The sequence below is a fragment of the Parus major genome, chromosome 2 (assembly GCF_001522545.3).
Source record: "Parus major isolate Abel chromosome 2, Parus_major1.1, whole genome shotgun sequence".
NCBI lineage: Eukaryota > Metazoa > Chordata > Aves > Passeriformes > Paridae > Parus > Parus major.
The window spans coordinates 76,843,033-76,858,199 of NC_031769.1; positions in this window are offsets into that span (position 1 = coordinate 76,843,033).

Here is a 15,167-nt window from a genome sequence, read left to right on the forward strand (position 1 = left end):
CACGCCCAAGCAGAGTAACATTTCTGTTAAGAAGGTAAAAAGGAAGGAAGGTAAAAAGGAAGGAAGGAAGGTAAAAAGGAAGGAAGGAAGGAAGGAAGGAAGGAAGGAAGGAAGGAAGGAAGGAAGGAAGGAAGGAAGGAAGGCTGGCTTTGTGGACATTACTGGAAGGCATGACTCTATCCAGTTTATGTTAAGGGTATTCATAGACCCAGTGCATAATAAAAAGGTATGGCTGATTAACAGAATTCCTTGTACAAACACTGTAAGAGGCAGAATGACAGTTCATGTCATCTGGATGGATGCAGCATCCCCCAAAAGCTGAAATACTCCTCTTTAAATTGCTTATATCCCTTTGTTCTCCCTGCTTTTTTCTACATGGTGAAGTTGGTTTTGCCCCTAATACAGAAGGCTGAACTGCCTTGTTCACCAGGAAGGAAAAGTAGCTCACAGTTCTGACTGGGATGGGTGGCCTACAGTACAGTCTGTGCAGAAAGTGGTTTCAGATCAGAATTTCAGCTTTCAGTTGCCCACAGGTTCTTCTGTTAAGTGATCTGCCAGTGAGAGCCACAGTGAACTAAGTGCATGATCAGAGTTGGTGGGATTAAGCTCATCCTAATCCTGTGCTCTTCACATTCTCTTACACCAATTTGCTTCCAGATGCAGAGACAAAAGCACAAGGATGCTCAGCCAGGTAAATGTGGAGTGGTCTAAAGGCTAAAGCTGTTTTAGGTGTGAAGGAATACTTATCTACGTCCTTATTCACATGTTGATTTACACGAGCAGTTTGTTTCAGTAAAGAAAAAAATAATGTAAACTTTACTGCAAGTGGGTATATAATTTTGAAGGCCATCAAATTAAAGGATAATTTATACTGAATAAGTGTTTTCTTAGGAAATAAGTTTACTTGTCTAGAAATGTTGTGGGTGCCAAAATCTCGTTTTTAAAAGACAAATGACTCTTCAGGAAAGCGGAAGGACTGTGCAGGCCATGCACTTCCCTTAAGCTATTACAATGATTGACTCAAATGTCTTGTTAGTTTAAGAGTCTTCTAGCAGGAACTGAAGCATGCTGTATATTGTTTATGTTTTAAGAAAACAGGGCTATGTTGATTTACAGCTCTCTAGGTTTCTCCTTTAAGCAAAAAACATAGACTGCAGATGAATTCCATAAAAGGGAAAGAAAAAAAAAAAAAAAAAGAGAAGCACAAAATAAATTAACCCACACAAAATTCATAATTCTAGAGTTAGAGGACAGTATACTCAGGCAAGTAGCAGCAATCAGTTTGCTAGTTTCACCATCTGCTTTTCAACTCCACTCCCTATGTGCTAAGCTAAAAGTTTTAGAAGGGCAGAGGGTCACCATTACTTCAAATAATTGGTATTTTAAATATGTCAGAAATACCATGAGTGCTGGCAGGAAGCCATTAGCTACAGACAAGGAAGCAAAATTTGTCTTCTCAGATTTATAATGAAAAGTCCATGCATTACACTAAATCTCCACAAAGGAAGAATATTTAAAGATCAGTTAAGTTCCTCAGTTTCTAATTTTCATCTGAGTATTCCTCTGCCTTGTGTATTTTAAATAGCTGCTTGTGCAAGAGAATTCATAAACTAGAGGAACAGAGCTCACACTGCATGACCTGTCTGGTTTCACACTTTTGAGAACAGGCATGCACTTAAATCCCTACTTTCAAATGGCATTTGCACTATGTTTTCATTTTGTTTTGTTTTTTTCCTTCAATTCTGTTAATCTTGTCATTCTCCCAGTTAGTAGCACAAAATTTTTCTTCAGGTTCATGAGGACAAAGGCTTCAATTTTGTCTGACTGTTAAGATACAATCTTAAAACCTTTAGCCACTGCATCACAGAGTGCAACTAAGCCTCTGAAGTCAAACATGCCACACCAAGACACTTTTCCACAAAGAGCTTAGAATTCAAAGGGAAATCAAGCTAAGCCTTTCAAAATGCAGTGCAGCCCAAGTGAATCCAGTTAAGGAGGGACATGTACAAGTGACCCAACAGCAGGTCTTGGTTAACAAAGATATTTATTCACACAGGCATTTTGAATGGCATCTAATATAACTTGACTGAAGGAATTAGAAACTCTTGCACCCATTTAGTCTGAAGTGAAATTTCTGCAAACATGAATGAGAGTCGTACCTTTGCCACCAAGTCACATCTATTTTGTTTTACTCTGGGGAGATTCTATCAAGTCCAGCTGAAGGGAGGAGGAGGAGAATTTAGCAGCAAGAACTTTTTAAAATTCCACATGTCTTCTGCCATTTTTAATTCACTGCTTCTTTTGCAGAAATGGTACTTATTAGGTAAAATTTCATTTACCCCTTACAATTAATTTGAACTAATAATGCTTAGACAGTTCTTAGAAATATGATATTAGTGTTGGCAGAGTTTCCTCTATTGTCTGCCATGTCCTCTAAAATTATGCCAAGCCACAAGCTAGGTCATCACTGCTTATATAGAGTCAAGTAAAGCTAGCTAGCTATGCTTTTTTCAATTTTAGAGTTGCTATTTTAAAGCTCCTTTGCCTGGAGCTATCTAGTCTCAAGGGTTACAAAAGGAATCCTAGACTTTCAGATATAGCATCCCAGAAAAGGATGTATCCTGACTTTTCAGTAATTGAGAATAGCCATAGGATTAGACCATCATTTGATACTGTGTTTGGATAAGACCCTCAATTTAGATGTTATTCATATCAGATGTTTATTTTAAAGTGAGGCATATTTAGGGTTTTAGTAGCTCAAGACAGATTCCATGTCAACTTTCTCCATGCTATACATAGCCACCATCTGGCACAAGTGCCCCAGCACAACCTCCCAAGGTTCCAAAGGGTGTCTCTCTGTGACACCGGCAGAGCTTAGCGCAGTTCCAAGCAGGTGCAAGTTCAACTGGAGCTACAGCTCAGCCTCTGCAGGACTAACACTAGAGCAGATCACAGGTACCTGACATGTGACATGGAGGCTTGCATTAGATGAAGTTCAGATATTTGTTCTCTGTTCACCTGCATTTGTCTAAATTATGGACTGAAAAGCTTCAAATGGGCTGACATCTTATTTAAATAATCCCATTGTTGATGTTTCAGACTGATAGATTATTGACTGAACCCTTTAGGTGAGGTTGTTGATACTCAAAAGCTCAGACCTTCAGCTCTTATTATGATCTTTAGAGCACTCTTAAATACACCCAGCTGCAGCTCTGACATTAATTAGTGGTACCAAATATTTTATGCAGCCATTAAAGGTTAACTGCATAAAATATTAAAGGTGTATACACAGAATACACAGCACAGTAGTCTGCACAAATATCTATCTATCATTATATTTCTTTGCAAAAGCCACGATGGACTGCCCTTAAAAAAGTATATATAAACTATTTCTATTTCACACAGGGCAGCAACTTCCAGCCAGACCCCACAGAACAATGACTTAATTGGGCTGTGAGGCAGTCAGCCCACATGACCATATTTACCACATTTTCTTACACTGTTTGCAAGGATAACTAATTAGAAGCATCTCATCCAAACATATTAGGAAAGAGCCGAACACGACCTGCTGTGCATAGTTTGTGTGCTGCACACACAAACAGTGCTGAATTGCATGCTGGAGAAAGTCAACATGTGGCTAATGAGTGACTGCAGCTGCAAAGCAACAAAGATTTTGGCATTTCATATATACTGAGGAAAGTGAAGGTTAACGGCTTTCAGATTATTTATTTTATGCTAAAAGCATAAAGCAATAGCCTTTTTTTTTATTTGTGTACTGCTTTACATTGTGATACAAAACTGAAACAAAGGAATCAGAGGGATAAACTTCTGTGATACCATTAGACAAACACTTGTAAGGGGCCTGGCTTCTTTAACAGTTCTGCATGGTTATACCAGTGGTACGGCGAGACTAACAGCTAATATCTGGGAGAGAGTGCAGCAGTGTACTCGTGTTGTGATACATTTCCAGAATACTTTTCCATCCTTTAACAATTTGCAGTTTATCGGCTTCCAGAGGCAGATGTTGCAGGCTTTGTATGTGATGACCTTTGGTGGATACTCTTCCAGGAATGCTTGGATGCTTTTTGAATGTGTGTACACCTGCAGTGCCCACACCTCTCCTTGGCAAGTGACTTCTTGCAGCCATATAGCTTTACATTGGATGAGAAGACACTTCCTTTTCCTTTTATTTGAAGCCTCCCTACTTTCTAATCTGGCATGCTGACCAATTCTTCTCTTGGGAGGACAGTCAAACCAATACATCACCATCTCCAGGGTGTTGGATTTTCAGGACTCAGTCTCTCTCCAGTAATCCCTTTCCCAAACAGAAGAGTCTTAGTGGGGAAGATCTTCCACACCTTGATAGCTTTCACCAGACCTCTTGTAATTTTGTTTCATCCTTATTGAGTTGAAGATGCAGAACTGCACACCACATCCATGGTGGGGGTGTGCCATGGAAGTATTCAGGGACACACTGATGTCTTCTGCATCTTTGCTTTTAACTTTCAACACCATCCTTGCTTTCTGAAAGCTACTGATGTATCCACACATTAATGAGTAAATTCTTACTTGTGAGTTATAGTAGTTTGTTCAGAGTCCATCAGCTAATATTTAAATTGGGAGTGTGTATTTTGAAGAACAACACCTAATGCTGAGCTAAAATTGAATTTCAATCTTCCTTTGAAATTTCAGTCACTCAATCCAATTGCTACATGCAATTCATTCTTCCTATCTTCTAGAAACTGATATAATTGGAGGATTTTCTCACCTTGGTGTTTGTGCCCTTCCAATTTCTTTGTGACTGTGCTGAGCAGCCCATCTCATCACATCAGCCTGACCACACATTTCACCATAATATTCTACTCATGTACCTCTCCATAACTAAAACCAACCTTTTTCTCCTATCTTTGTATATTAACTATTTAGTTATCTATAGGGTTCTCTTCCCTAGTATGCAAAGGCCGCTTCCTTTCCTTAAGAGCTTTCTGGAAATCCAGGAAGACTACATCAGACTGCACCTTCAAAAGTTACAAGAGATTTCTGAGACGTGACTTCCTTTACAAAAACATTGATCCTCTGAAGTGTGTCATTTATCCACATGTTGGTTATATAAAGTAGCTCTGCAGCAACAGCCAACTCACTGATCAAATTTCCTGAACCTCCCCTGGAATTTATTTTTGTGAAAGCATCAAGGAAGTTTATCCAGATAATTTTAACCTGTTAGGAAGAATCTGCATGCTAGCCCAAACATGAAGATATTTATAGGTTTCTTGTTGAAATACTCTACAGATTGTATCAGGATGTAGCATGGAAAGTCTTCTGTTTTTGTGCTGCATTAATTCAGAGCAGTAGTTAAGCAGAAAGGAAGAATTAAGAAAAAGCTGATAGAAAGGAGATAAAAGACAAAGGGGATAAAAGACCCTGAAAGCCCAAGCTCAGGTTCAAGGGAGCCTGTCTTTGTCTATAGCAGTGATTACAGACACATATGTAATGTAGATTTGTATATTCCTCCAGATCAGTATTTTCTTCAGCTGGAGATGATAACTCCTATTTTATCTCACTTTCTCACTGTGAGAAAAAAAAATCATTTATGCTTGAGCCACATGGGTATCCTGTGATGCCCCAAGAGGGGATGAAAGACACCAGAAACTAGTAACTGAGTGATAAAGCAGATATGTTTTATCTCATATTACAAGTTTAATATTAGAAAACAAAGTATTGAGGATATATTTTCAGAGGTCACAAGGCCCTACCACTTCTGATCAGGTGGTATTTCAGATGCTTCAGTACCCTGTGAACTGGGCTTTGTGAACATTAGCAAAAATGCTGACCAAAGACTATAAGGTCTTTCCTGGGCACCCTGTTTTTGAAGACAGAATTATTGTGTGTCTACACTTTTCATAAGCACAGTGATTTGGAAATTCTCCTTATTACTTAAATATTTCAATTAGAGCATTAATTGTTGTCACTGACAACTGGAAATACCACAATATAAAATGACACTTTGTGTTATCTCAGACTCACTGCAAACCCATAAGTGTGATTATAATCTGAAAAGAGAGCCATACATTTTGAAATTTGAATTAATCAGAATATTCCTGCAAGAAATTAATTTCAGGTGACTTCAGTGCTGCAGGGGCAGTTGATCAATGGGGCATAACTACATAAACTGTGGTGTGTAGCTAATGCATAACTAACTTTCACCTTTCAGTAGGCATTACAGTGGGCAGTGGAAGCTTTAATATTGGTAAGGTCTTTACTGTGCTCCTCTGGAATGCTGGAACAATGAATATCTGTCATGGCTGTTCTGGGAATTAATAAGGTTAGGGACAAACTGCCAAATGTAAAAAAAAATTCCAGGCAATCTAAATGTATCACCTCATTGTTACCCGCTGGCTTCTTAAGTTCTGGCTGAAACAAAGCTGTGCATATTCATCTTGCAAATTTCAGTGAAAATGTCAGAAACAAGAAGAAAAATAATTCTTTAATAGCAGTGATTTTCTAAAACAGGTTTGAAATCCTCCTGAAAAATCTGAAAGCATCTGTGGAGTTACTGCCAAAGAGAACTGGATGATATATACACAGGGTTTACACTACATATATTCAAAAACTTCTCTTTGTGTTTGGCCACAGTTTGACTAATTCTGATAAGGCATCTCTTTGAACAAGCAAATAAAAAAAAAATCCATCAAATTCTATTAAGTAAAAAGACATGTCTTCCTTCTCTGTGAGTCTCAGCCACAAAATGGTAGTGGCTGGGAGAGAATTTAGAAGATGTGTTATTTCATAATGGCCCCACTCTTGTATTTCTCCTACATCTTCTGTGGGTTATTGCTTTTCCCATAATCACTGTAAAAAGTGTCCCCCAAATCCAAGGGAGTGTAGAGAAGCACCGTAAGGGAGAGGTAGAGGCAGCAAGCTGAAGAAAAACCCAAGTGAACCTACAGAAGATGTCTTAAAAGAATGGGGTGAAGGATTAAAGAATCAAAAATGCAAAGTCGCCAGAGGAGGTGCTTAGCTGGGACCTCCAACAATGCCCAATGCTCCACAAAATGTATGAGGAAGCAGTGGATTCTGCCAGGGTACTCAGAGACACAACAGAAAAAGAGAACAGAAACAGGATCTAATGTTGCTGAGGTGTCCCCTTGTCATGCTGCTTTTTATGACTGCAGTGGGTGGTCAGTTCAGTTTGGACAAGGAGAACATGAGTAAGGATGTCAGGTAGAAAAATTAAGTGGGCAATTGCAGCCAGAACCTCAGCAACAGGGTTTAGATTCAGAGGAAAGGCTACAGCCTGGGGCATTTTATACATTCAGCATACTTCCCTTTCCCATTAATTGGAAGCACAGCCGTGCCAATCACTCTACAGCTGAGTTTTCAGCTCCTCTGATCCGTAGGAAAACATCAAACTGAAGTCATATTCTAACCCCAAATCACAAATCCAGGGTTATAACCTTGAAAAAATGTTATGTTCTCTACGATATAGTGGGGTTTTCAGGCACAGAAAAGAGAAGGAAGCTGTTCTGAAAGCTTAGTTACAGCACATTAAGAAATGCAGAGGGTATATAACTGGTGTGTAAGATGTGGCATTTGAGATATTTGTGCCAGGTGTGAAGCTAACTGAGAGTCTCTGTGGCTGGTCACCCAGTTGAAATTATTTAAATTTAAATTCTTCCTGTAATGGTCTGTGTTCCATGTGTCTCTCAGGAGTGGTGGCAGTTGTTTAATTACTATTTTTAGAGCACATATCTGGACCAAAAAATTGAAATGGTAGGTACTATTCTATTGCTATTGAATGTGACTATAATACCACAAGATCTAAATACTTTTCTACTGCACTATAGAGCTTTCTCTTTCTTATTTGAAAGTGGCAATACTACCACACTTTAGAAATTATTTTTAGAAATAAGACTGCATTTGTTTAAGTTTTGTCTGCTTAGTCTCTTTTGTTCTGACAACACTGTCTCCACAATTCTTCCCGTTTTGGTAAGGATGTGTCTGCATTTACATGGCAACACTATAAAAAACAATAAAAAGTTGCATCTTGGGAACTCTGCCATATATGGATGACATTTTAGCTGTGCCCTTGGATGCACATGGTAGAATTAACTATTTCTTTAGTATATCAGTGAGAAAAGCTTTCAGGTGGTTGGTGGCTGAAGCTCAGCCTTAATTTAGGCCACTACATTTCAATTTAACATCACTTTTCTGATAGGCTGAAAAGAACAGCTAAAATAATATTGCCTCTCCAGCATTACCAAAGGTGTCGTTTTCAGGAAATGACATAAAATGGAGAGGAATTAAAATTAAAACTGAGTAGGTACAAAAATTGCTGGTGTTGGGAGCTCAGAATCTAAATTCAGCATCATCTGTTACCTCTGACCTTGAATGTATGAGTTAGGATAAATCCACTGGAGAGCCACATCAATCTGCAGATCAACTCTCATATTTCTCCTTTTGCCAAACCAAGACTTAGTGCCCGTTCCCTCTGCCTTCAAATGTGAATCCTGGTGTGCATGTTAACACAGCTGTGGTGTGTTTCTCACTTGGAAGCCTGGCCCCTGTGTTCCCTATATCCAGGGTGCAGAGGAGCAGATGTGTGAGATGGGAGCTGTACAGGCATTAGACCATATGATCATTCCCAGCTAGTGGCTCATGTGAGCTCACTTTCCTTCTCCACGTGAATAAAGAGTGCTTTGTTTGTACTGCAGAATCAAAGACTACATGCAGGCAGTTCCCATGGTATAGTGGGACTGCAGAAACTTGGCAGGAGGAGAAGCCAGTGCCAAATAAGCTGTGTGGCTCCAATCAGCCTGCACCCTGGTTTGCATCACACAACCACCCACTGCTGCAGACCAGGAAGACTAGTGAGAATTTTCTTTCAAAGCAGAAGACCATGGAATGGAGCCCAAATGTACCTGTCTGCTCTGTAGGGACCTAATCGGTAGGAAAAAACCCAAAAAACAACTGGAAAAGAGCCCAACATCCACAGACAGCCTTCCTCCTCCAGACTCTGCCATCCTGCTGCTTTTCTCTGCCAGCCACATTGCTCTGCCTTCATATCTATCTTTTGTAGCCTAGGCTCACCTCCATTTCTCTTTGCTAGGACAGAGAATTAAAATCTCCCTTTCTGGCCAGTGTCTGACACGTGCTGCTGTTGCCAAGAGAGAGAAGCCCTTTTCAAACACTGCTCCTTCTTTTCTCTGTGCAAACACAGCGCTTAATTGATTTTGTAAACAGTTCAGTCTGCTTTTCCAAGGGTTATAGCAAACTGTAAAGTTTGCACTTTGCACTAAAACTTAGTGGGAAAAAAAAAATAAAATTGATCATTCTCAGGCCGTGAAGAGTTTCCACACTGGATGGCAAGAGCTGCCTGTGCTGACAGGAGCAAGCATTGCCAACTGTACGTGTTGAATGGTGAGGAGATGTCCCATGCCAAAGAGCAGGGAGTGCTTCTCTTCCCAAGGATGCACTTGTGTGTTAGCAAGTAGCAGCTTCTGTTAAAAGAAAATATATTACAAAAGTACATGATCCTAGCTGGAAGTAGGGACTGTTACTAATCATCCCTAAGTGCAAAAGCCTTGCAAAATATTTGATATGGGCTGCCACATGTGGGTAGGACAAGATTGTACAGTCTGAAGTCATTTTAAGGCAGAAACTTGGGAGACTTTAGGCTAATGAAATTTTTTATAGCAATCCTTTGACAGAGGCTTTGGAGGCTGATATTCTAAAGATGGCAACACTGTCAGTCATTTTTCACTACAGAGATTAAAGTCAGGGTACACATTAGTTTGAGAGCAGCTTGGATATCCTAACCCAAACCCCTGGTTCATTTTTCCTGTTTTTCAGTTCCAAGTGCAGTTGCATTTCACCACTGACTTCCACTGCATGGCTGCATGATGATTCCACCCAGATTTGGATCCTCTGAGAAGAAGTACCTAGAACTTGTCTTTAAATGAGAAATTTATAAAAAACTTCTGTTGCACAGAGTTTGCATGGACTATCTTAATCAAGTAAATTCTAAGTTTATAAGTCTTAAGAAGAATTAGAGAATCTTTTATACATATGTTTATTCCTTTTTAGCAAATGTCTTGATACTCTGGATTACAGATAGTTATTTCAGTTCTTCTTGGGGATTATTTCATTAAAACTGAGTGAATAGAGAAGGACAGATGATAGAAAATTTTGAGAACAAAAAGGCACTGAAAAAATGACAAACTCTTTCCCTTTGATGAAAGCTTTAACAAGTAACTGAACTTTAATGATGTAAGAGGCATTAGTGTTTGCATTATATTTTTTTTCTTCCTAAAATTATTCCTAGTTGGGAATATTAACTGATGATACATTGAAGTGAAAACAACCTTGGTTTACAGGAGGTCTGTCTTTGCCTCTTATAACATGTCTTTTTCTTCATACACTTCTGGTATATTTACAAATTATATAGTTTTAACAATAAGGCAAACCTTTGTCCAGAAGGTTTATAGTGGCGCCAGGTTCCCCATCCTTTCCTTCTTGATTAGAATCTGTATTTCTTTGTGAATTAGTTTAGAGACAACAGGATACTGCATCATTACCTTCCCTGAAGGCAACTTCCTTTATTTTCTGAAGCAGCCAGATTGCTACCTCTCAGTATACTGCTGCAACCAGCTCCTAATTGCCTTTCTTTAATAATAAATATAACATATGATGGCTTTTTAACTTTTACATTTGGCATAGCCAGTGGACTTAACATCACATTATGTGTGAAGTTACAAAAATATGATTTGGAAGTCTCTACCTTTTTGTCTAAACTAGCTATGTACCATGCCTGTTATATGAATGGCAAAAAATGGACATTAACACTGATGACACTGGTGTGCTCTTTCCAGCATGGTGCACATTCTGTTCCTGGCTCCTGGAGGTACCATCACAAATGTTCCTGTACTGCAGCAGATCCCTACTTCCTCCAAACTTTGTATTTTCACATATGTGAAAAAGAAAGACACATTATATAATATTTTCTTATAATATATGTATAGGGAACCATTTCTTAGCGAGTATTCCCAGTAGGACTGTAATTATATTCCCCAAAAGTTTAAGGCCAAAATCAATTATTAATTATATAAAGATCTAAATGTAGAAATTTTTTTTATTTAATTCTACTCCAGTATATTGTAGCATCTACCTATTTTATAATGCCTTCTTACTGAGGATGTAATAATTAATATTCAACTTGTCATTTTTTAAAGTTGGAAGTCCATGATAGTCAGTGTGTGAGAATTACAAGAAACTAATTAAAATTATATAAAATTGTCTACTGTAACTGTATTCACTGTGTATTTAAAGAAGTAAGAGTTTGCTGTCGTGCCTGGGGCTGAAAGCTCAGTGGATACTCTCAGGACAAGCAGTGACTAAAGAGGCATTTGGGATAGGCACAAGTCCCTGCTGGTGTACACATGGGTTTGGCTTGGTCAGCCAGACCTAGTTTGCAGAAATGTTTGTGCTACAACTGAAAAGCCTTAAAATTCGGCCCTCTGCTATTCATGTTTGAAACAGGGAATTAATTACTTTTCCCTGTAGGATTAAAATTTACAGAATGAGTGAGTCTAGATCAGTTTATAGAAGTACAGAAGAGTCAAAGTTGTAATTCCCCCTCCCCTCCACTACTTGGCACAGCTGAGCACTAACAGCTCTGTCACAGCTCTTATGGCACCTTTGCAGAGGATTTTCCTCTTCCATTCTTAAATCCCAGAGGTCAGGAGAAGCAGTGCCAAGAAACTCCTCCTGCAGGACGAGAATTGTTGGAGAATTACTACTGAGCAAGATTGAAGAGCAGCGTATAATATACAGCTTAGCAAGAGGGTTAGTCACACAAAAACTCAAGAGTTACTGGGGTGCCCAGAGGCAGCAGTTTTTTTGAATGTGTATTTGGATATTTCTGGTTTTCACTGTGGCTCTTTGCTCAGTAAGGCTGTGTTCATGTCCAGGTCTGACACACCTTCCCAAAGGTCCAGCTGGCTGTGAGCTGGCAACTGAGTGCTCAGCAGAAACCTCTGGAAATTAAGTCTGGTTTCTCTTACTCCTGTGCAGAACAAGGAATGTCCCTTTTTCCTCTGGGGTGCAAGGAAGGAACATCTAATTTTGTTTGATTGCTTTTTAGTTTATAGTACTGCACAGACTCACAGAATTGCAGAATATGCTGAGTTGGAAGGGACCCTCAGGATCACTGAGTCCAACTCTTGACCTCATGCAAGGGTCAAACCAAGAATCACAGCATCTGCCTGAAAGCATTGTCCAAACATATCCTGGACTCAGACAGGCTTGATGCTGTGAACACTTCCCCAGTGAGCCTGTTCCAGTGCCAAACACCCCCTGGGTAAAAAGTTTTTTCCTGATATCCAACCTAAACCTCCCCTGACTCAGCTTCATGTTTTTCAATGAGTCCTGTCATTGCTAATCACAGAGATCAGTTCCTGCCCCTCTGCTTCCCCTCATGAGGAAGTTGCAGACTGAAACGAGCTCTCCTCTCCTCAGTCTCCTCTTCCCTGGGCTGAACAGACCAAGTGACCTCAGCCACTCCTCACATGGCTTCCCCTCAATTCCCTTCACCATCCTCATTGTCCTCCTTTGGATGCTGTCTAATAGCTTAATGTGGTTTTTTTTATATTGTGGCACCCAAAACTGCCCCCAGCACTGGAGGTGAGGTTGTCCCAGCTCAGAGCAGAGCAGGACAATCCCCTCCCTTGCCTGGCTGGCCATGCTGTGCCTGATGCCCCCCAGGACAGGGTTGTTCCTCCTGGCTGCCAGGGCACTGCTGACTCAACTTGCCACAGACCAGGACTCCCAGAACACTTTCCACAGTGCTGCTGTCCAGCATCTCATCCCCCAGTCTGTACACACAACAAGGCTTGCCACATCCTGGTTGCAGAATCCATCATTTTTCCCTCTTTAATTTCATATTGTTGGTGGTTGCTAGCCCTCTGATTTGTCAAGGTCTCTCTGCAGGGCCTCTCTGCCCCTGAGGTAGTTGATAGCTCCTCCCAATTTAGTGTCATTGGCAAACTTAGTTTTCCTTCAAGTCCTGTTTCTGAGTTGTTGAAAATGTTGAAGAGAACTGAGCCAAGAATGGAGCCCCATGAAACCCCACTTTCCATCACATCCCCTGTGAGACTGGATGCCAGCTGATGTCACCCCATTCACTAGAACCCTTTGTACCTGGCCCATGAGCCTGTTGCTCACCCATCACATGATGTGGTGTTTATCGAGCTGGGTGCTGGGTATTTGGTCCAGCAGAATACTGAGAGAGGTGTTATCAAAAGGTTTGCTGAGATCCAAAAGATTGCATCTAGTGGTTTTACTTGATCAGCTAGGTGGGTTACCCTGTTATAAAAGGAAATTTTCTCCCTATGGTGGCTTCTGTACTCTTAGTCACCAGTAATCCACTTTCCTGAAGCTATAGCACACAAATAATTGAGGGAAAAGAGCTCCAAGAGAGGTAAATATCTAACATAAATGATGTGGGAATTCTTAAAATTAAAACATTCCCTTTTCAAGTTGAACAAAATGTTTTCCTCAATCTGAAACCTCTCTTTTGGAGGAATTCTTGCAACTTCCAGATCTATCAAAATTGTTGTCCCCGAGCACCACAATAAAAATCCACTGCTCAGAGCAAGATTAGGTAGATGCACTGAACCACTGTTATGATAAACTGAAGTGTCTTGTCTCTCTTCTACCCCAGGAAGTATTAATATCACAAATTAGGAATTCCTCTGAAATAATGGGGGAAGTGATTAAACTGACTTTGAATTTGACAGGATACCTGCATGCAAAGCAGAACAAATGCTAAAATAGCTATAGATGGTTCTGGTTTACATTTTCTTACTTTGCTTCTATGTACTTATATTTTGGTCTGACTGCACCAGCAAGCACATGAAATGAGTTCCTAGCCACTGTAATGGAAGCTAACACCCATTTTCATCACTGCTCATCCACAAAGAGAGGAGATGAATATTTTCCTAGAGAATGAAATAAAGTAGTAAAGCAGAGAAAATCCCAGGAGCACAGTGTCACTTGCCGCATACACAGATGATCCTGTTGTTCCAGGTGTAAAGACTCTGCATGACGCTGTAGAAAGAAAACTGATTTTGGGTGCACCAAAATGAGGAAAGTGAGATGGAGTAATGGATTTCTTCTCGTTTTGTGAACAAGTTCCCCATCTGCCTTGCTGCTTCCAGGTCAGGAGAGATTTCTCATCCTTTTTCTGCTAGTTTAGCTGCTGCAGGGAAGCCTGCAGTGCTGTCCTGTAGCCTGTCTTTCTCCTGTGGTGCTGCAGAGAATGAGAGGGTACAGGAGAGTAGAAGGCAACAACAGTTCCTATGGCACAAGTTCTTCAAGCAATCCTTACCTCACCAAACACAGCAATTTTAGTTTATTTCTACCATTTTTCTGTCACCCAACAGCACAAGGAATGTATCATGTTTTTCTTGACAAACAAGACTGTCAATAAGGCAGGTGAGCAGGCTTTACAAAAGACACTCAGGTAAGCTCAGCTCTTTAGAGAATTGAGCTAATAATGCAAAGGCTCTGGGTTCAATCCCTATTCACTTGAGGGTTGGACTTGATGATCCTTACAAGTCCCCTCCAACTCAAAATATTCTGTGATTCTATGACATCAGAGTAGGTAGGATTTATCTTAATGCAGACTGTGAAAATAGTTACTAACCATAAATGCAATAATGGAGATTAAAGAAGGGATAAACTGTTTAGTCTGAAAATGTGCGATCTGGAGACTTCCAAGGTCTCTGAGGATGCAACTGTCAGGAAAAATTTGCCAAACAACTGAAGTTCAAAGGTAGAGTAACTTCTGCTTAACAGGATGGCTCCTTACTGAGCCTCAGGGGATGCAGGGCTGCCTCCCTTTGTACATCCCTGGGAGATGAGATGTTACACACTGGAGTGCTGCACCTGCACACAGCTAAAGGCTGATGGACCTAATTACATGGAGTGCAAAGGTGATGTTGAAATCAAACTCAAATTAAAAAAAAAAAAAAGTAGTAAAATATTGTGTTGGCCCTCACATTCAGGGTGGTTCAGGTGGTGGACTTAAAGATCAGGGAGTTGTATAAGAACTCTGTTTTCCAGACCACACTTAGTGGTTAGAAAGAAGAGTAAAAAGAGTGAGTTTCACT